At 44.9% G+C, this 21,983-nt stretch overlaps 1 protein-coding gene across 5 annotated transcripts in view; it reads left to right on the top strand.

Annotated features, from left to right (window-relative positions):
* Positions 1 to 21,983, top strand: part of KCNC1 (potassium voltage-gated channel subfamily C member 1) — a 211,099-nt gene that overhangs the window by 110,884 nt on the left and 78,232 nt on the right. The window lies entirely within an intron of this gene.

Here is a 21,983-nt window from a genome sequence, read left to right as displayed (position 1 = left end):
ACACTGAGCCTCAGAGCTTGCCTTGCAACTCTCTAAAGGAACCTGCTAATACCACAATTTTATGCAAATCTGGTTCCACACCTGGTTTCAGTTTGTGACATTAACTGGACCTTACTGGTGTTTCATAGCTATATTGGAGTATTGGTCAGAATAATCTTTTTACAAATCATGATTAAGGACCAATTTGTTCTATGTACATCAAGTGTCAGGAGACCTGGTTTCAATTCCCAGCTTTCCACAAAATTCCCCTGTGAACTTAAACTAGTCCCTCAGTCTTTGCACTCAGGTCTTCATTGGTAAAGTGGGGATTATAATACTTCCCTGCCTCACAGGAGTGCTCCAAGGATAAATTCACTATCTGTGAGGCACACAAACACTAGGGTGATGTGGGCAATATAAATATCTAGATAAACCGAGATTTGGGTTCAGTTCCTGCCACTGTTTCAGGCTTCCTGTATACCTTTGGACAGGTCACATAGGACTAGATTGTGACATGGGTCCAGCTTTGAGCAAAGGCTGGTGCATAAGCTGCCCAAAAGGGCACTGTGGACTTAGAGACTTAGCTCCAAATCACAGTTCCTTCCCTGCGTCCTCCTTGCTCAGGAAGAGGAGTCTATTACTTCACCCCTTTCCATGAAGCAGTTTTCTCCTGCCTTTGCACTCAGCCAGCTACTCCTAGGAGCCAACCATCCTCGACAGCTTTACCCTTCCCTACTCATTCACAGTGGGAAACATCAGGCAAGTAATTGGAGTTGCAATCTGAGCCTGGAGGCAAGGAATGCCTTATTCCTACTCCCCAGTACAGCTGAGCAATTGTTGCAATTATCTATCCTTCCCTTGAAATTCAGGTCCCCATTTTACAAATGGGGATAATACCCCTTCCCTCCAACATGCACGCACACAATCACTTCATTAATGTTTGGGAGGCATTCAGATACTTCAGTAATGAAGATCCATATAGACAGTTTGAAAAATAGCCTCGTTACAGGTATCTAAGGAACAACTACGTTGCAAGCAGCTTTCCTGGCACGGTTTTGTTTGCAGTGTAGAATGGGCTTTAGGGCCGAGCAATTCTGAAGGTTATTTTGTTAATAAAAGTTACGTAACTCTAAATAGTAAAAAGTTCACCACTAGTGTTAGATAAGGCAAACCAAACAAACATTCTTGTTTGCGTAAGTTGTAGTTGATCTTATTCATTGAGACTATAAATGCTCTAATTCAGTTTTAAAACATAAAATCAATTGTAAATTTATTTAGACCAATTTAGTAGCCTGCCTGTTGTACATCACTGAGCCTGTATTGATTGTTTGAGATAGAACTCATTCCAAATTGTATTGATTTAATTCATTAGCAAATTTTTAGCAAAACTTACTTTGTGGTCTCTGGCTAAAAAGTATATGAAGCTCTGGTTTAAATTTGAAAGATTTCAGGAGAATTCATGGTTGGATTCTTTTTCAAGATTTCTCCCAGGATTAAGATTCCTACCCAATATTCGCAAAAAGAAAAGGAGTACTTGTGGCACCTTAGAGACTAACCAATTTATTTGAGCATGAGCTTTCGTGAGCTACAGCTCACTTCATTGGATGCATACCGTGGAAACTGCAGCAGACTTTATATATACACAGAGAATATGAAACACTACCTCCTCCCACCCCACTGTCCTGCTGGTAATAGCTTATCTAAAGTGATCATCAGGTGGGCCATTTCCAGCACAAATTGTATATATAAAGTCTGCTGCAGTTTCCACGGTATGCATCCGATGAAGTGAGCTGTAGCTCACGAAAGCTCATGCTCAAATAAATTGGTTAGTCTCTAAGGTGCCACAAGTACTCCTTTTCTTTTTGTGAATACAGACTAACACGGCTGTTACTCTGAAACCTACCCAATATTATTATGCATCATCCAATTCACTTTGAAGAATGAGTTTTAAAAATATACTAATAGTGAGCATCGAAGGAATCTTAAAAGGAAAACATTTGCTGAAGATGGAAGTAATATAGTATATTAGTCATGTTAATAGAGAGTAAATTGCTTTTCTGATTTACAGATTTGGGTGCGTAAAAATAGCTCAACAATCTATACAATATCTTAAATGAACAGATCGTCAGTCGGTTTGTCTGACTTTACAGCAAACATTATTACTGCACCAGTTACCTTAGTAACTGAATGCAACTCAGTTACCATGGCTACTGCTTTTTAAAATACATTCAGTGATTCCCAGTCCCCACAACCCTCTAAAAATTGTGGTTTTATTTTGAAGGGGGGGGGGAATCTTAGTATTCTGTAGACATTGGTATTTAGATAAAAATGTCTGTAAAATGCAAATACTAATAGCAGACGGGGACATTTTAAAAACTGGCTTTTTCTTCCTGTCCAAAATCTTTAACTTGCTTAGGTCCTGTATTATCATGGGTCTGATTCTGCCATGAACACCCTCACACTGAGTAGCACCTTCCTGTACCACTCACTGTAAGGGAGGCAGAATGGGGTCCAAATCATGTGCTAGTTGTGGTTATTGTGCATGTCAAGTTTAGTTTCTTTGGGGAGGCAGCATTGTCTGATTGTTAGAATATGGGGCGAGGCACCTGAAAACCTGGGTTCTGATTCAGACACTAAATTACTACATGCATGTAGGCAAGTCACTTTGTACCGGATTTCCAAAAGGGATGAGCACTGGTGGCTGGCCCGAGCCGCCTGGCATCACCACTTACCCAGTGTCCTGGTTTCACTTTAGGGAAATATGGTCACCTTACTCTAGCAGCCCAGAAGAAGTGATAAAATGGGTGAAAACAAGCCTTGTATGCAGAATGCTATTTTCTGCCCTTGCTGGCTCCTGGAAACAATTGTCTTGAATAAAAGTTACAGCTTTCTTGTTTTTGCTCGGCTTTGGTCCTAATTTTTCCCTCCTTTTTGTTTTGTGCAGCATATAATTAACTCAAGCTTGTTTGCTACCCACACCTCCAGGTAATGAAATATTTCTTCAAACAGTTTAGCCTCAGAGCCAGCTCTATGCATGTTTGCTCTGGCCCACAGCTAGTTCTGCAGGATATTTTGGAAAAATTATCAGAATTGCCCTGTTGATTAGATTTTGCTTTCCTTACAGACTCCCTTCCCCCAGCTTAACATCCAGGTGAACAGCTAGATGTTTTAAAATATACTTTTTCCCCAACCATTTGCTCAAACCTCTTATTTAAGCAAAGAAGGGTGTGCTGCATGAAGGACATGTGAGATCCAGTTATGTTACATTATGGAGGAGAAAATGCAGTTCCTTTTGGTTTGACCCGCAGTCGCCAACTCAGTTCAATTCACTTTCCCTACATTTGTATGCTGTACTGTGGTACTGCACTCATGGATATATATCCTGGGCAAGATCTTCAAAAGTGACTAGTGATTCTGGGTGCCTCAATTTTTCAGAACACAACTTGAGACATCTCAAAAAGCCAGATAGTCAGAGACTGGGGGGGTCAGCACTGACTGAAAAATCAGGCCCCTCTGAGGTGTCTCAAGTGAAGAATACAAAAAATGGAAGCACGCCAAATCACGAGTCACTTTTGAAAATCTTGGCCTGTAACTGTTTATATACATTTACCTACCGTGGAGCAAATCTCCCCTTCCCCAGCCAAAAAAAAAAATCAGTGTGGAAGGGCCTGGACTCAGTGGAGCTGCAGTAGCTCAACTGCACAGGAAAGGAGGACCAAGCATCCTGGAACTTGCACAGAGGAGCTCGTTGCACTCCAGTGTGAAGAGGGAGAATTGGTTTGAGCTAATGGAGGGCTGGAGGTGGGGTGGTAGATTCATGGTGTGGACATTACATACACACATAGGTGGGGAACATACCTCAATCTAAGAGCTACCTTTTTGGCGCTAGCATTGGAGGAGGATTTTTTCTGCTACGCCACACAAACAATCCCTGCATCAAGTCCACAAAACTCAGGCTTGGTAAAACCTTTGGTCCTATACAGGTATGACTCTTAGCATAACCCTCATTTGACACGACAATGAGACATATGGGCCCTACATTTTCAAAAGTAACTGATGATTTTTTCATGACCAGCTTGAGACATTTTAAAGGGGCCTGATTTTCAAAAAGTTCTGAGAACGCGCCCTCAGAAGATCAGGCCCCTTTAAGGTGGCTCAAGCTGAGCACCCAAAAATTGAGGCACTGACGGTCATTAGCCCCTTTTGAAAAGGCAGGCACTAATTGTTAAAAGGTGTTTAGGCACTGCAGCACTCAGCATTGCTATGCTTAACTAATTTTGGCACCTACATCTCATTTTCACAGGGGATTTAGGCACTTGGGAGCTAGTCAATCTGGGCCTAAATTGCATATTTTCAAAAGGTTCCCATAATTTTGGGTCTCACCGTTTTTCACTGATCAGCCTGAGGCATCTGGGTGTCTGAAGTAGGGCACCCCAAATTATTTGACATCTTTTAAAAGATGGACCTTCACCTCTGTGCCTCACAGTCTCCTTGTCTACAGAGGAGGAATAGGATTTACTTGCCTACCCCTCAAGAGTGTTGTGAGGACAGATTCATTAATTAATGTTTCCACAGCACTTAAGACATCAAGAGCTCCTTACTGGGGAGTGCCAAGTATTATTTTGGGTTGTTTGTGGTGCGGGTAGATGCTAAAGATCCCACAAGGCTATTTAAAACAACAAATATCCCTTCTCTCAGCTGATAACCTCCAGAAATGATTTGGCACTTCTGCAAGTGTTCATAGCCTATCTGCATGCGGGCTATTGCTAAGCAGAACACTGAAAATACACAGCAGATTATTACTCCACTCCGAGCTGAGCCCTCCTATTACCCTACAAAATGTTGAATATTTTGCAGGATGCAAGTTAAACAGTTGCATAATATTTCTGGCAACCTTTAAAATACAATCATTTCCTTTTACTTTCTGTGGAAAGCAATTTTCCCTTCAGTTCAGGTTTAACTCACCCAACATTTCTTTTAAAGTGCAGTCTAGTTGATTTGATGAAAGCATTGTAGGCACCAAAAATATTTTAGTGGAAATGTTTCGCTGTTGCTTATGTAACCCACTGGTCAATGTTAGAGCTTCCCCATCTCACAGAGAAGAGGAGTCTGAAACAACCCCAGCTAGAAAGCCTTAGCTGTAACAGCTCAGGCTTATAGTTCTAAGGGTCACCAGTTCAGTCCCTGGTGAGCCAGCCAAAATGGTGGCCATCACTCTAACACCAATGCTAATATTTTTGGGAGCCCCAGTAAGTGGCAGTGTTAATACCTTGACTGTTAGTCCGGCTCTGAGGTAACACTGGAGCCTTGCCTAGGTGGAGCTGCACCAGCATTAACAGTGCAAAAATTTTTACAAAACATTCCTATGAAAGGCCCTTTTAAAAACTATTTTGAGGGTGAGGGTGACGGTGGGAGTAGCAAGAGAGGCAGAGGGATGCAGGTGAAGAAAATACTTGTTCTAAGTATAAGTCATTAAGGATCCATTGTGAGCTGGTACTTAAGCGGGGGGGGGGGGTGGATTTTCAAAGGAGACAGAGAGTCAGAACCTCTCTCCCCACTGAAATTCAGTGTAGTCTAGTGGGGAGGGGGAGAATCTAGCTTAGCTCCTTGGAAAATCCCAACCCAAACTATTTGGGGTTATGCTACATACCCTTGCTAAAGAGCCCATTTTCTATAGTAAAAGTGACATGCTGTCATTTGCATTTACTGCTGACAGACTAAGCATTACTAATGTCATTACACTGGTAATATTTTATGGTGCCTTGTTGTGTATATGCAGAAGCACAGAAGGCATACATCTGCAGATACAGTAAAGTAGCAGAATGAGATGCAGTGAATATACACAGAACTGAAATAGGTAGAAAGAATTTTAAGAAACTCTAATTTCAGCTAATATACTGTAATGAAGGAATTAGCATGGATGTATCTCTCCTGGACAGCATAATAACTGCTCCACTTTTGTTTCTAAAGCCCTGTAATATTAGCAGTTATTCTCTTTTAATTAGTTTTAGGTGTCTGTATGTTTGTTGCTTCCCTGAAATTTTCATTGGCCACCTTGCATGACGTAATGACTGCCATTCACACCCCCAGGCAGTCATAGGATTTCTCGTAGTACTTCTATGAATATCAGAAGTAGAGGTGGGTGAACCAATTTGGATAAAACAGGAACCAAATTGAACGTTGACATCAAACTCAAACAGGGCCATTTTTGCTGACAAATTTAAAGTTGAGGACATCTCTGCACTTCAGGGTTTTGGCTAGAGCTAGAAGAGGAATTTCTGAAACACCACGAGAAGGACTTCTCTGGTGGTATTTCCAGGTTATCTAGAACTAGGAAACTATCAGAAATCTGGGAAGAAAAGTTGGTCTGGTAAGATTCCGAGCTTTGTTTCTAGACCAAACCAATAAATATCCCAAACAAACCCCTGACCATTTGACTGATCCATCATAAATCAGAACCCTGACTAACTTCATCAAGTTCAATGGCAAAATGATGTTAACCATATTCTTCATGAATGAAAGCAGTTATTTCCTTAAAGCTAAGATCGTCTGTGGTATCAGGAATCTTAAAAGGGACTTTGTATTACTTGTAGCAGTACATAGTTGTTGCCATTCAGGAGTCAGCAGTTACCAGACCATGTTACCTGAGAAACTGCAGTATCTCACTAGTTTGAGCATGAGAACATTCCATCATCTCACAGGAAAAAGAAAATGAAAACATACCAGGAGTTAAAAGAACCTACCAGCTGGAAAAAACGAAGCTGCAGTCAGTTGCAAAATGGCCACCTGTGGGTTGCAGTTACTTGCTTCTGCCAAATTTAAAGGGCCAGACCCAGAAAGGCATGCTGGGAAAGAAGGTCCTGATCTTCAAGGTATTTAGGCTCCTGACTTCTATTAAAGTTCCTACAAGTGGGTCAGGCTGATGGAGAGAGAGATGGTAGGGATTGGATAGTCACAAAGGAAGGTGACTATTGAAAGGGTTACTGTTATGGCTCGTATACCACTCCTCTCTCACAGGCAGACTAGGAAGTGACTATGATATAGTCAGTGCTGTGATTTGGTAAATGTTGACACTTTATTAAAAGATAAGAATAATTATGAACTGTACAGAATTGTGTGTGTTATTTTCTTACATAAGGAGTGACAGAGAAGGCATCAGATTTACAAGATAAGGTGAGATGAGAAGCTGTAGGTTACAGCAAGTACACTTCCTGCACCTGGGTTTGAGGGGCACGGAAAAAAACAAAAGGCAAAGTGTCATAGGTTAAAGAAATCTTGCTGACTGTTTGAACAGGAGCATCAGCCAGGGTCCTGGTCAGTTACAGTTCACAGGAGATACAGAGGCCTGTCCCCTGATTCCCCACATATTTTCCCTTTCTTAGTCATTAAATAGTAAATGAGTCATACATGCTAGCGCTCCCTTTTGTGGGGTTTGTACTATCCCAGCTACCTGCGTAACTTGTAGTCCCAACCATCCATCCAGGGTCTTGTGACTGATGAGGAGCGGGCTCTACTCGGTTGGAGGTCTGATGTCCCCAGTTTCTGAATCTACTTGAAAAGGCCTCCCAAAGGGTTTGTGAAGTTGCAAGTCTAAGCTTCCTTAATAAAGGATCCTTGGGAGCCTGGAAGAGAGAGAGAGAGAGATACCTTGTAGCAATGGGGGAAGGAGAAACCTTGACAATCTTTGAATGGGGGAGGGAAGATGGGAGGAGAGAGGGTAAGTGGCCTGGAAGGAGGAGGGAAAGAGCCCTGGAAACAGAATGCAGTGAAAACAGTCAGAGGATAAATTAGGGTTGCAAGCAAAGCAGACAGAGACATTGCCATGGCAACAGAGAGGGCTAGAAATGTGTTCTTAGAAGTAATAAGAGTAGGGACTGTAAATGAGAGAAGGGGTACGGGGGGGGGGGCAGATGCAGAAAGAGAAGACTCTGAAAGGAGAGAAAGCCAGAAACAAAGCTAAATAACATTGAAAAAGGTTCCTGCTAAGGAACCCCACAGAGCGGGTTTGCAGCCATGCAGGTTTGAGTTCCACACAGAACCAAGCGTTCTGTGCAGACATGAAGCAAAGCTGAAACAATGCATGTCTGGCCATGCCCCTTCCTGGCTAACACAATCACTTTTCAGCTGGGCAGGCACCCTTTGCCTCTCCCTCCCAATTGCAAAGGAAGTTGCAGTAGCTTTGTGCCACCCCGTTTCCCTTCCAAAAAGGCCTCTGCCTCCATCTTGAGCTAGCAAACCCACTCGGGGAACTGCCAAGTCTAGCTACTTCTCTGACTCTAAATCCAAAGAGGTCTTTTGGGGGGTGGTAGCAAGCCACCAATAAGAACTCATGGGATAATGTGGAGTCCTCATCCCTCTGCTAGCAATACATGCTAGAACTACAGATCCCAGCAGCTCTTGTGCAGATCCCTAGATGCATAAATAGATCAGCAAGGGCTAATCTTCCTTTTCCATTACACTTCCCAGAAAGGTTTCTGATTTACGTTGATAAATTATCATTCTTTCTACAACAGTACTGTTCAATCAATCCTGAAGCACTTACATGAGAGGAAAGTGATCAGGAACAGTCAGCATGGATTCACCAAGGGACGGTCATGCCTGACTAATCTAATCACCTTCTATGATGAGATTACTGGTTCTCTGGATGAAGGGAAAGCAGTGGATGTATTGTTTCTTGACTTTAGCAAAGCTTTTGACACGGTCTCCCACAGTATTCTTGTCAGCAAGTTAAGGAAGTATGGGCTGGATGAATGCACTATAAGGTGGGTAGAAAGTTGGCTAGATTGTCAGGCTCAACAGGTAGTGATCAATGGCTCCATGTCTAGTTGGCAGCCGGTGTCAAGTGGAGTGCCCCAGGGGTCGGTCCTGGGGCCAGTTTTGTTCAATATCTTCATAAATGATCTGGAGGATGGTGTGGATTGCACTCTCAGCAAATTTGCGGATGATACTAAACTGGGAGGAGTGGTAGATACGCTGGAGGGCAGTGATAGGATACAGAGGGACCTAGACAAATTAGAGGATTGGGCCAAAAGAAATCTGATGAGGTTCAATAAGGATAAGTGCAGGGTCCTGCACTTAGGACGGAAGAACCCAATGCACAGCTACAGACTAGGGACCGAATGGCTAGGAAGGAGTTCTGCGGAAAAGGACCTAGGGGTGACAGTGGACGAGAAGCTGGATATGAGCCAGCAGTGTGCCCTTGTTGCCAAGAAGGCCAATGGCATTTTGGGATGTATAAGTAGGGGCATAGCGAGCAGATCGAGGGACGTGATCGTCCCCTTCTATTCGACATTGGTAAGGCCTCATCTGGAGTACTGTGTCCAGTTTTGGGCCCCACACTACAAGAAGGATGTGGATAAATTGGAGAGAGTCCAGCGAAGGGCAACAAAAATGATTAGGGGTCTGGAACACATGAGTTATGAGGAGAGGCTGAGGGAACTGGGATTGTTTAGTCTGCAGAAGAGAAGAATGAGGGGGGATTTGATAGCTGCTCTCAACTACCTGAGAGGTAGTTCCAGAGAGGATGGTTCTAGACTATTCTCAGTGGTGGAAGAGGACAGGACAAGGAGTAATGGTCTCAAGTTGCAGTGGGGGAGGTTTAGGTTGGATATTAGGAAAAACTTTTTCACTAGGAGGGTGGTGAAACACTGGAATGCGTTGCCTAGGGAGGTGGTGGAATCTCCTTCCTTAGAAGTTTTTAAGGTCAGGCTTGACAAAGCCCTGGCTGGGATGATTTAATTGGGTATGGGTCCTGCTTTTGAGCAAGGGGTTGGACTAGATGACCTCCTGAGGTCCCTTCCAACCCTGATATTCTATGATTCTATGATTCATGTCCACTATCCTTATAGTCTATAGGCTTTTGGAGGCCCATCAATTGCATCCCCCTATTTCACAGTCAGAAACACTGAAAATCAGTAAATTTACTGTGTAGCCCTTGGGCCAAATTCTGCCAGCGTTCTCTTCAGAATAATCCCGTTGGCCAACATTCAATGGAGTTCCACCAGGGATGAATTTGCCCCTGGCCTCAGTGGGGCTGCCCAGACGAACATGAGGGCAGAATTTTGTCCCTCTTGAGCAAGCTGCACAACGCAAATGTTCTAGCGTTATTGAATTGATCCCAGGGTTTCTCGTGGCAGCAATCTTTTCAGAAGCTAGAGGACTAAGCTTGTTGTGCCAAGTGGTGCCAATAAAGCACTGATCAGAAAGAAACGACGATAGTTGTCCCACTGCAGAAAAATGTCAGTCATCTCAATCAATATGACAGGAAGATAAAATCAGAAAGAGAAGAAAGATAATGTTTCCTTTGTTACACCTATTAGGAACTCCATAAATCTCACCAGTAATGCATGTTCCTATATCGGTTTCATAACTAGGTCGGACCTTGGAGGCACTCACCCACAGCAAGTGAACTGCCTCTCATCAATTTTTCTCATCAGTTTTCTCATCAATTGTCTCCGGGATAGGAGAGGGGAAGAATCCTATAATTGCAGGGACCTGCACAAATTAAATCACCTTGGAGAAGACCCTTTGGTTTGCAAGTTCACATTGCAGAGTTTTTGAACTCTCTCAGCTAAAGTTTGCACCTGACAGAACATGATACCTCAGGCCAGTGGTGGATTAATGATTTTGCCGCCCCTAGGCCCAGAAATAATTGCCGCTCCGCCCAGCTTGCCTCCGCTCCGCCTCCTCCCCTGAGCGCGCCGCCGGGTCCTGCTTCTCCCCGCTCCCTGCCAGTGCTTGTGCGTGAAACAGGTTCGCGAGGGAGGGGGCGAAAAGCGGGAACGCAGCGCACTCAGGAGAGGAGGAGGGGCTGGGGAGGGGATTTGGGGAAGGGGACTAATGGGGGCAGGGAAGGGGTGGAGTTGGGGCAGGGCCGGGGGCAGAGGGCACAAACCAGCAGTGTGGGAAGCAGCCTCTGGCTGCTATTAAAAGTTTGCCGCCCCTGCAAATTTGTCAGCCTAGGCGTTAATACACCACTGCCTCAGGCACTTGAAAGCAAAGACTGGGAAATACCCACATTTCCTCGCTCAGCCAGGTGGAGTATGTGAAAAATGATGCTTTGAGAGCTGCCATGCAAAGGCTGCAGGAGTTGGATTTTAAGAAGTTATTTCATCATTAATATTAGAAATAGAGAATTAATTTAAGTCACTCAAAACATGCATAATTAAAGGCATAATCTCAGGTGGGATTCTGTGTCAGCCTGGATGTATGAGCTGTCCTAGTGCAACAGAGAAAGTCTTAGTTGGAGAGTTCCATATTCGTTGTCTTTCTGTTGCTTTAACAGTAAAATGGGTAACTGATTAAAGGTAGACCCCTGTAATTTTGAACTATTATAGCACACCTGTGGTCATCTAGGAACTTGAAGGTTATCACTTTTGCTGCACCTCACACTGGCTGCAGGGACAGACCTGAAAAAGCATTGGCCTCTTCCTCTTGCACAGAAGACGACTTGGTCAGCTATTTTGGGAGCATAGGGCCCCTGACACAGAGTTGAGCAGTGTTGAGCCCATCCAGTTGAAGTCAGTGATATATTCATACCAGCCATCCTATTGCAATATTTATTACAGGAATGTTTTATTGGGTGCTCATAAAATATGGTGAAGAAGTAGAAAACAAAGCTGCGGTTGTAAATATATTGCAGGAAAAGGCCTGCATTGGGACCAGGGATGGTTTAGTCAGGTAAGGAAGATGATAATATAAATCAGCTAATATTAGACTAACTTCTTGTGAGTACCACAGATTAGAGGGGTGTTGTGAAGACCTTTATGTTCCTGTCCTTCCAAGGAAGTCCTTCATATCCTTGATGGATTTCTGATGATTGTCTCTGCTTACCTATCTTTAATGCTCCCACCTTTAAGAAACCTTATCATGGTTTTCACCCCTCAGAAAACCATTTCACATGGCTCTTTGATAGGTTTGTTTCCTTCTCTTTTCAGAGTATCTGGCTATCTTGGGTAACTACTGGCATCTTGGATGTTATCAGCCTGCCATTACCTTTGGAAACAGTATTTGATTGCTAGTCACTGTAGATCCAATAAAGAAAACAAACACTGCATGACCTACTAAAGCCATAACTAGAAAAATGTTGGTGAAAGATGTGGGTGTAAAATAAAATATATTTATTGCCTGTAAGACACTCATCACTAGATTATAGACATTTTAGTACTAGGCAGGTCAAGTCTGGTGGCATCCGCAACTTTGCAGTGTCTCTGAAGGCCAGCTCAGCTCAGAAGAGAATAGCAGTTTTTGATGCAAGAGGGGCTGTTCCCATTCACCAGTGGTTCACTAACTGTAGTATTAGTATCTTTGTTTTGTGTATCACAAAATGATGACAATCAGCTCTACACAGCTATGATGCATATGCAGTATTGTCAGCCCCAGCTAGTCAAAATTCACAATTCAGACTCCCAAAAATCATGAGATTGGCTTAAAAACCATGAGATGTCTGAAAATAAAAAAGCTTAGATTCTTTGCATCTGCCTTGGAGTTTAGGGCTTTCAGTGGTAATGCTTTCAATCTTTTCTCCACAACCAGGAGGGCTGGAAACTGTGTTATTTTTAAGATGGAAGTGCTCAAGATTCCCACATAATCACCCGACTCCAGGACCTGGGGTTTTAAGAAACACCAAGTATCACAAGATTCACTATAAAAGTACAAGTGTTGGAAGTACTTCATATATCATGAAGTGTTACTTCCCTGTCACTCCTGCTCTTCATAACTGAACTGACTTCTTTTTCCTAGAGGCAACAACACCCCCTGGCTCTAATTGACAAGATGAGGCCAGCTGTTTTAGAGGCAATGGATTGTTTCCTCTTGTCTTGTCTCTTCCCAACCTTTCCAGAGCTAGATTCATCCCTTGGCTGGTGCACAGCTCAGTACAGGAACACAGGGGAGGAAGTTCGTGCCCCTCATATTCAAGGATGGTATGAACCAGTGCAGACCCCACACAAGTTAGGGAGCCCTTGGGGCTGCCCTAACCTCCTGTTGCATTGACCCCAGTGGGCTTTGCAGGAGCACAGAATCACCAGAGCGCAGCAGTGCCCTGGCCATGCTCCCCGCTTTCTGTGCCCCACCTTCACTTGTCCGACCCCAGAACACCGCTGGGGTCAGCTGTGGCACAGAGTTGTCTCTCTACTTATGTACAGGGTTCTCGGATCCAGGGGTGTTTTCTAGAGGAGGCTTGCAGCTGCTCTGTAGCCCCGTTGCATTAGCCTCGCAGATGCAAAGGAGTCTCAGAACAATGATGAATTGTGTCGCCTCCTTCTAATTCTGTCTTTTCTCTCCTCACTGCATTGTCCTCACTCCTCCACTTTCTTTTCATCCCCGTGTTTCTCTTGCTTCCTTCCCCCATTGTCTGTCTGTATAGATGTTAGCCGACGGCCAAGGATGTTTGGTGAGATGCCAGCTATGCCCGTTTATACCATCCGTGACTTTAACCGCTAGGACGCACTGTCCCTTCGCAGCGGGCAGCCCGGGCTAGACTGACGGATGCCCCAAGGTCCTAACCACCCGTGACTTTAACTGCTAGAGCTCAGAGCTCCTTCGCAGCGGGCAGTCAATACTGACTGACAGGTGCCCCAATGGCAGCACTAAGAGCCTCTCCACACACGTGACTTTAACTGCTAGAGCTCAGAGCTCCTTCGCAGCGGGCAGCCAGGATTGACTGACAGGTGCCCCAAGAGTTTGCCCCGTGGAGGCGGCACAACTCAACGCTAGGCTCTTAGTACTCTCACCTAATGGCCAGGCTTTAGAGCCAAAACGGCTGAGGTTCTTTAATTGTGTTGGCTGCTTTACAGTAAACCAGAGAAAACAAGTCAGGCTTATGCACAAATGGTTACCAAAATTTATTAAGCTAGATTCTAATCATGTGGTTACAAAATTGCTAGTGCCTACTTATTTAAATGTAGAGATGTTACACACACAAACAAGTTACAAAACTGAAGCCACAATCCCAAAGAAAGAAAACAAAGTATAGAGCTCTATTTCAAAATATGTGTACACTAAAGATAGGAGATCAGGTGTGGGTGCTTCTTACCCTCCTTGCATCTCTCAATTCCAGCGGTGCCAAGCCAGGATCGGTCACTCAATTCCGCGGAAAGACGAATAAGGGACAAGGCGTAGGGACCCTCTTAGCTGCAGAAGCCTTGGGAGGCTGTCACTTATCTGACCAGCAGATAGATAGTGAAAAGCACTCAAAAATCATGGTGCTGTAGGTCCCCTACTTATACCTCTGTACTCCTTTATTCTCTTTCTCCTTTCTTATGCCAAATTGAGGCTGGTCTGTCTGGGTGACGCCAGCTTTCGCAAGAGTAGTTTACACTTGCAAGGGAGAGAAACAATAAGTTTCGACTACTGGACATTTCTTTTATCAGGGTAAATATTTTCCCACCTAGGATGTTGGTGTGTGTGCATCATGCTATTGAGTAGGGGCTAAGAGCCATGTCTGTCACAGGGCCTCTGCCTGCTGTGAGCTTAAGTCGTATCTGTTCCCAGAGGCACATTGTAGTAGCACACCTGTGCTTTCACAGCTTCAAAGGCTGTGCTGGAATATATGTTAAGTGCCCTGTTCCGGCTTCCTCCTGTGTTTCCAGCAATGCTGGTCTGAGGGGGGGGGCTGGCTGTCTGGCTACATTCCACCCCCTGATGCACCACACTACATCCCAGATTGCAAGGTGGTGGTGATGCCAGCACCTCTTGCCCTCCTTGGGGAAATCTAGAAATACCCAACAACCAAATTAGAGGATGAGGGTTCGCGGAATTGGTTAGGATCCCTTTTTAGCTCTAGGTATCTGATTTGCGTGGAGGAAAGAGCAGTTTGAATCAAACGCTTCATAATACATAAAGTTACACAAAAAACAATTACAATAATTAAAATGGTTAAAACAGTATTTACAACCGAATGTAAAAAAAACGGGGAGAGGGAAAATCCCAAGTGTTGAGCTAACCATTGCATCCATGAGGTTTGTCCATTCTCAGCCACTGCATGTAGTGGTACAAATTCAATTCCCAGTCCATTGGTTGAATCTAGCAAGGTGCACATCCAGCAATTTGTAGCACCAGCAGCTGAGGCGATGGTTTGGATTGCTCCCCGAAGAGGATGTTCTGGTATTGCCAAGGTGACTGGAGCCAACAGAAGGATCATGAGGGCTTGCAGGAACATATCTCTGGTGGGTCGTGTTCTAGCTAAAAAACTTACTTTAAAACCAAAAGCAAAAATTACACCTGCTATTATAAGTAATGGCAAATATATCAACAGTCCATAGTAGTCTCTAGTGATCAAACAGGTCTGCTGCATGGTCCATTTTGCTGACAGGTTAGCTGGCAGGTTGCTCGGAACCATGGGACCATTCCTACAATAAATCACATGGTCAGCCGGTCTTGGATGCGATCCAAGCCTCTGTAATGATTATTAGCCTTTTATCAGCATTTAAGGCACTCCATACACCTTTCTCTTTATAGGCGTGCAAAACGCAGGTAAAGGTTCCCAGGGCTGGGTGTTTAATCACAACAGTGTCTCCGGGAGCATACTTGGAACTGTGCAGTGGTGTTCTGGCAGGGGAGATAGCTTTCCCTGTAGGGAAGAATCCCCTGCTGATTGGACTTCCTGTAGGAGTCTGTCTGTTGTTTAATCTCTGCACCACTTCGTCCAGTCTGTCTCCCCATGTGCCATCAGTAGGCTTCAAGTGATTCTTTAGCAACCCATTCCAGCGCTCGACCATGCCATTAGATTGAGGTCGATATGGAAGGTGGAAGGTCCATTGGACTCCATGGTTAAGGGTCCATTCCCTTACAAGTTTATTCTTAAAATGCGAACCATTATCTGATTGGATTTCTTGAGGCATTGGGACAATTGCTGTTAAGCGGTTTAGTCCCATAACTGTGGACAACCCTGTTGCCAATCGGGTTGGATATGCAAAACCAATCCCTGAAACAATTTCTACCCCAGTCAAGATGTATTTCCACCTCTGCCTTGTAGTGGGCAGTGGTCCGACATAGTCGACCTGCCAGGTTGCCCATAGTGTTTTTCCATCTCTTAGTCTGGCAAACCTTTGTCCTTCTGCTATATGTTTTCTAGTCTCAGCACAAATAGTGCAGGCTTGCACCAGGTCTCTAGCCTGTCTGTGGGTGATAGGCCACCCCCTGATATGTGCTTGCCGCACTAACTCATCACTTCCTGTGTGTCCTAATTTATCATGTAACCATGAATATAAGCGTTCCCATTCTACTTGTGTGGTAAAGAGCTGGGCAGCTGCATCGGCTAAATTGTTTAACTGTGCAGCTGGGGTATTATTCCTCTGATGAGCTGAGACATGTCCTATAGACAGGGGTTGTTGCAGGGCATGCTGATATAACCACTTCCAGTATTCCAGTCCCCAGACTGGTTTACCTCCTATTTCCCAGTGGTTATTTTTCCAGTTAGTGATCCACTGAGTGGCACCTGCCCATACCGCATAGGAGTCCGTATATACTGCGGTGGCTCCTGCTTCACAGGCCAGTTTAATTGCAGCCAATTCTGCAAGTTGTGCTGACCCATCAATTTCAGCAGTTAGGGGTGCTGCAGAGGGGTCTGCAGGCATTGCTGCAGCTTTTCCCTTCCATTTTCCTTTGACCAGCCTGGCACTGCCATCAGTGAACCATACTCCCTCAGGCTTAGCAGGATCAAATGGGGCAGCATCCTTAATGGGAGACTGCTGTGGAGGTAGGCGGTATTCATCAGGCATTCCTACTTTCCATAGGGATTCCTGAATCATAGTGGGGTTTTGTGCAGTGTCTGCACTCCCTACCCTGTGGTGTATGTAAAGTGCCCATCTTTGGATAGTCATCTTTTGTGCTACACTAGGTGGTAACTCTTTCCCTTCCAATATAGGTTTAATGATTGGAAGAGGAGTGTGAATTGTGATGTCCTTATCCTGAGTTAATTCCTCAGTTTCTCTCAAGGCTGTGTAAGCTGCCAGAAGCACCTTCTCATAAGGCATGTAGTTAGCCTGTGACCCTTGCCATGACTTGGAACCAAATTGAATTGGTCGTCTGGGAGCAGTGTCACTGTCTTGCCAGAGAGCATAAGACATTCCAGTGGCTCCCACAGTTAGGTACAAATGGAATGGGGCTTCAGGATGTATGGGACCCAGAGCCTGATAGGTGTGTATCTCCCCTATCAGTTGCCTGAGGGCTTCCTCATGGGCAGGAGCCCATTCCCAGGCAGCACTTTTCTTTAACAAATTGTACAATGGTCTGGCAATAATGGCAAAGCCAGGTACATGTTTTCTCCAAAACCCCAGGGTTCCCAAAATCTGTCTCAACTGATCTTTACTTTCAGGGGAGGGTGCCTGATTTAGCTCTTGCACAGTGTCATTAGGCACAGACCTCCTACCTCCCATCCATACAGTACCTAAGAATTTTATCTCTTGGGAGGGACCTTGGCATTTCTCAGCTGGTAACTCTAAATTAAGGGCTTCTAGTGCTCCTTTGATTTGATTCATAGCCTCCTGTACCTCTTCTGAGGTTTTCCCACCTATTAAGATGTCATCAATGTATTGCACAGTTTGTACATTGGGTGGCAGGATAAGGTCATCTAGGACCTTTGCCAGTGCCCCATGGCAAATAGTGGGTGAGTGTTTAAACCCTTGTGGCATTCAGGTAAAAGTGTATTGTACACCTTTCCAAGTAAAAGCAAATCTTTCCTGGTCAGCTGGTTGCAAAGGGACCATGAAGAACATGTCCTTTACATCTAATACTGCTAGCCAGGGTTTATCCCAGGTTTGTATGGTGTTTACAATATCTGTTATGCTAGGGACTGCTGCAGTTAATGGTCCAGTGTTACTGTTTAGCTTCCTATAGTCTATAGTGAGTCTCCATTTGCCATTTGGTTTCCTGATGGGCCACACAGGAGAATTAAAGCGAGAGTGGGTACGAATTAAAATTCCTCGCTGTTCCAAATCTTTGCTCAGGTCAGTAACAGGGCTTATGGCCTCAGCTGGGACATTATACTGCTTTATGCTTGTTACTGTTGAGGGCGTGAGAGCAGGCGCGCTGCTAAGTAAGTTTACAGAATAGTGGGGAGCGCTTTCCTCTTCCCGGTGGGTGGCATGAGGAACAGAACTGACTCCAAAAGCCCATCTTTCCCCATTAATCCTTCCCTTCTTTCCTCTTAAAACGTCCATGCCCAGTATGTTGGCATTGCCCAAAATCACCTCATATTTTCGGGGCTGATGGTGGGGTTGCAATGGGATCTCCAGTTTTATCTTAACTAATGGGTAAGTTATGGTACTGCCATTTACCCCTGTAACAAGTACCTGCTTTCCGCCAGTAGGTGGCGAGCCCGGAAAACTTTCTCGCTTAATCATGGACATTTGAGCCCCTGTGTCCATTAAGAAAGGAATAATGTGTTTGTCATTTACAGTTACATGTATCCGGGGGTCTTTTGCTGTTGTTTTCTCCTCTTTGGATTTAAGCTGGTTTATTAAGAGAGGAGATTGACCCCCGCAAGCTAGTTTCCCTGCTCTGGTAACTCTTGCAGTTGCTGCAGCAATGGAGTATACTGGGTGTCTGCAGGTGGGGAAAGAGGAGAGAGCTGCAGAGGTGCACTGGGAGTAGCATTAGTTGTCTCCCAGTCAGCTCTTTTAAAGGTGGTTAATAATTTTAGCCGCTCTGTGGGCAGTCCATTTATCACATCTCTGGGATAACCTAAAGCCAGACATTGTCTCCACAACTTGGCTCTAAGCTCCTTTTCCTCCTGGGTTGGCTCTCGCTTGTTTTTATGTCCTTTAGATGGTGCCCCCTTGTTTCCCTGAAGGGAACGCATCTTAGCTTTGCCTGTCAGTGCTCTGATGTCTCCGAATTCTTTAAAGTATGACACCAGATGGTTTAGCAGTGCCCGAAAGGTACTGTTATGTGCTGCAGCTTCTGATCTAAGGGACAGTGCCATAGCCCTATGGTTACTCGGAACTCCCTTAAGCAGGGGTCTGAGATCATCTACATTTACCTGACCCTCCCATGGGCTTTCATAGGCTAACTCTTGAGGGTTTTGGCCAAGCATGCTAATGACAGCCACAGTTAATAGAGCTGTTTTTACCTCATCTATGTTGGTCCAGTGCATTACTGTGGGTTCATCTCGGTCTGCTGGGTAAATACCTCTTGCCCATCGACAAGCCAGAAACCAAAGTGTTTTAGGGGTGTTCCCCTCTGAATGTTCCAGGAATATTCCTGCACCTAAGTTAAGGCGCTCAGTTTCTTGGGCTGTCAGGCGTATATATCCACCCGCAGTGTCCCAGAGGCGGACCAGCCACTCTATTATACCTTCCTCAGGCTTTTTAGCAAAATCTCCCTGGATTGTTTTTAACTCCATGGGAGTATATTGGCGGGTGGTAATTTTGGTAAAGTGTGTTGGAGCTTTACTCCCTTTTCCCTTTTTACCTCCCTTCTTTGTTTTTGAAGAGGTGGATGGATAATTGTCATCCCCTTCTTCATCCAGCTCTGCCCCACTCAAATTTTCCTCATGTTCTTCTGATTTGTGATGTGTGATAGCTGGTCTTAATTTTACAGAGGGACCTTCCTCCTCAGAGGAGGGGGACTCATCTGCTGAATCCCAAATGTCTCCATCCCATTCCTCAGGGTCTAGCCAGAGAGCAGTTTCAACTTTAGCCCGGTTGATACTGCGTGTTTTAGTCTCCAGCTTTTCCCTTCGTTCTATCCCTTCTTTCTCAATTAAGGGAAGTAATCTTTTCTGAAGATGTTCCATCCCTATTCAGTGTTCTTACTCTGGTATCTAAATTCTGGCATTCCTTGCGCAGTGTGTCCCTTACCTGTTGTAGCCTATTAAATTCTATTGCCAGACTATGATAATCCTTACAGGCAGCTTGCCAAATGTTAGTAAGCAGCCATATACAAGCACCTTTTCCTTTCCCTTTCTTCATCTTGCAGGCAGTTCTCCAGTTACAGAAATGCTGCCAGATCTCTGCTGGTTTTCCCCAATATTTCTCCGGCAGTTCTTTGCTCCACAGAGGATTTCCCCATCCCTCTTGGGTCAAACTTTTCTCTAGCTCAGGGAATTCTGTGGTGTTTATCATGACTGGTTTCATTGTGTTACTGTAGTGCAGCCTATATCACAATCCTGTTCGTGACGCCAATTTCTGTTAGCCGACGGCCAAGGATGTTTGGTGAGATGCCAGCTATGCCCGTTTATACCATCCGTGACTTTAACCGCTAGGACGCACTGTCCCTTCGCGGCAGGCAGCCCGGGCTAGGCTGACGGATGCCCCAAGGTCCTAACCACCCGTGACTTTAACTGCTAGAGCTCAGAGCTCCTTCGCAGCGGGCAGTCAATACTGACTGACAGGTGCCCCAATGGCAGCACTAAGAGCCTCTCCACACCCGTGACTTTAACTGCTAGAGCTCAGAGCTCCTTCGCAGTGGGCAGCCAGGATTGACTGACAGGTGCCCCAAGAGTTTGCCCCGTGGAGGCGGCACAACTCAACGCTAGGCTCTTAGTACTCTCACCTAATGGCCAGGCTTTAGAGCCAAAACGGCTGAGGTTCTTTAATTGTGTTGGCTGCTTTACAGTAAACCAGAGAAAACAAGTCAGGCTTATGCACAAATGGTTACCAAAATTTATTAAGCTAGATTCTAATCATGTGGTTACAAAATTGCTAGTGCCTACTTATTTAAATGTAGAGATGTTACACACACAAACAAGTTACAAAACTGAAGCCACAATCCCAAAGAAAGAAAACAAAGTATAGAGCTCTATTTCAAAATATGTGTACACTAAAGATAGGAGATCAGGTGTGGGTGCTTCTTACCCTCCTTGCATCTCTCAATTCCAGCGGTGCCAAGCCAGGATCGGTCACTCAATTCCGCGGAAAGACGAATAAGGGACAAGGCGTAGGGACCCTCTTAGCTGCAGAAGCCTTGGGAGGCTGTCACTTATCTGACCAGCAGATAGATAGTGAAAAGCACTCAAAAATCATGGTGCTGTAGGTCCCCTACTTATACCTCTGTACTCCTTTATTCTCTTTCTCCTTTCTTATGCCAAATTGAGGCTGGTCTGTCTGGGTGACGCCAGCTTTCGCAAGAGTAGTTTACACTTGCAAGGGAGAGAAACAATAAGTTTCGACTACTGGACATTTCTTTTATCAGGGTAAATATTTTCCCACCTAGGATGTTGGTGTGTGTGCATCATGCTATTGAGTAGGGGCTAAGAGCCATGTCTGTCACAGGGCCTCTGCCTGCTGTGAGCTTAAGTCGTATCTGTTCCCAGAGGCACATTGTAGCAGCACACCTGTGCTTTCACAGCTTCAAAGGCTGTGCTGGAATATATGTTAAGTGCCCTGTTCCGGCTTCCTCCTGTGTTTCCAGCAATGCTGATCTGAGGGGGGGGGGCTGGCTGTCTGGCTACAATAGATTAGCCTGTACAACTGTCTATTCCTTTACCTACATGCTCTCTCTGAGAGCAAGGTGGAAGCATCCCTAGTACACATCAGCTCTACCCTTTCACTTTGGTGTCAATCCACCCGTGCCCAGTTCTCCTGGTGTCCAGCTGCCACCTGCTTTTCACAGTGAAATGCCAGCATGGTGCCAGGCTGACCAAACTCAGATAGAAGCAGCAGCAGCACCTACACTAGGGTCGACGGAGCTGCATCTGGATTCAATGCACCACTACGCCTCTGGAATCAATACGAAGCACTGTGACCCACTGAGTTGCTTCAGTCTGACATGCTGGCCCCTTAGCCGCACCAGCAAAGGCAGCCATAATATTTAAAGCCAGTCTGCACCCCCTGAAGAAACCTCGTGTTTGTTAGTGTTGCTTAATCAGTTTAATAAGAGTATAATTAGAGCTAACAAAACAAACAGGAAGTGCATTCAACAAGGAATCCTATGACTTCCTGTTTGTTTTGTTAGCTTGTATTATTATTGATGGGTCATGGAGGCTCCCATGCTCTTTCCCTGAGTGATTGTGCCTATGACTGCTTCCGTTTTGCTGTACCGTGAAGACAAATGAACAAAAG

The sequence above is a fragment of the Caretta caretta genome, chromosome 6 (genome assembly GCF_965140235.1).
Source record: "Caretta caretta isolate rCarCar2 chromosome 6, rCarCar1.hap1, whole genome shotgun sequence".
Lineage (NCBI taxonomy): Eukaryota > Metazoa > Chordata > Testudines > Cheloniidae > Caretta > Caretta caretta.
The sequence above is the reverse complement of the archived record's forward strand: the minus strand, read 5'-3'. Positions and strand labels throughout refer to the sequence as shown.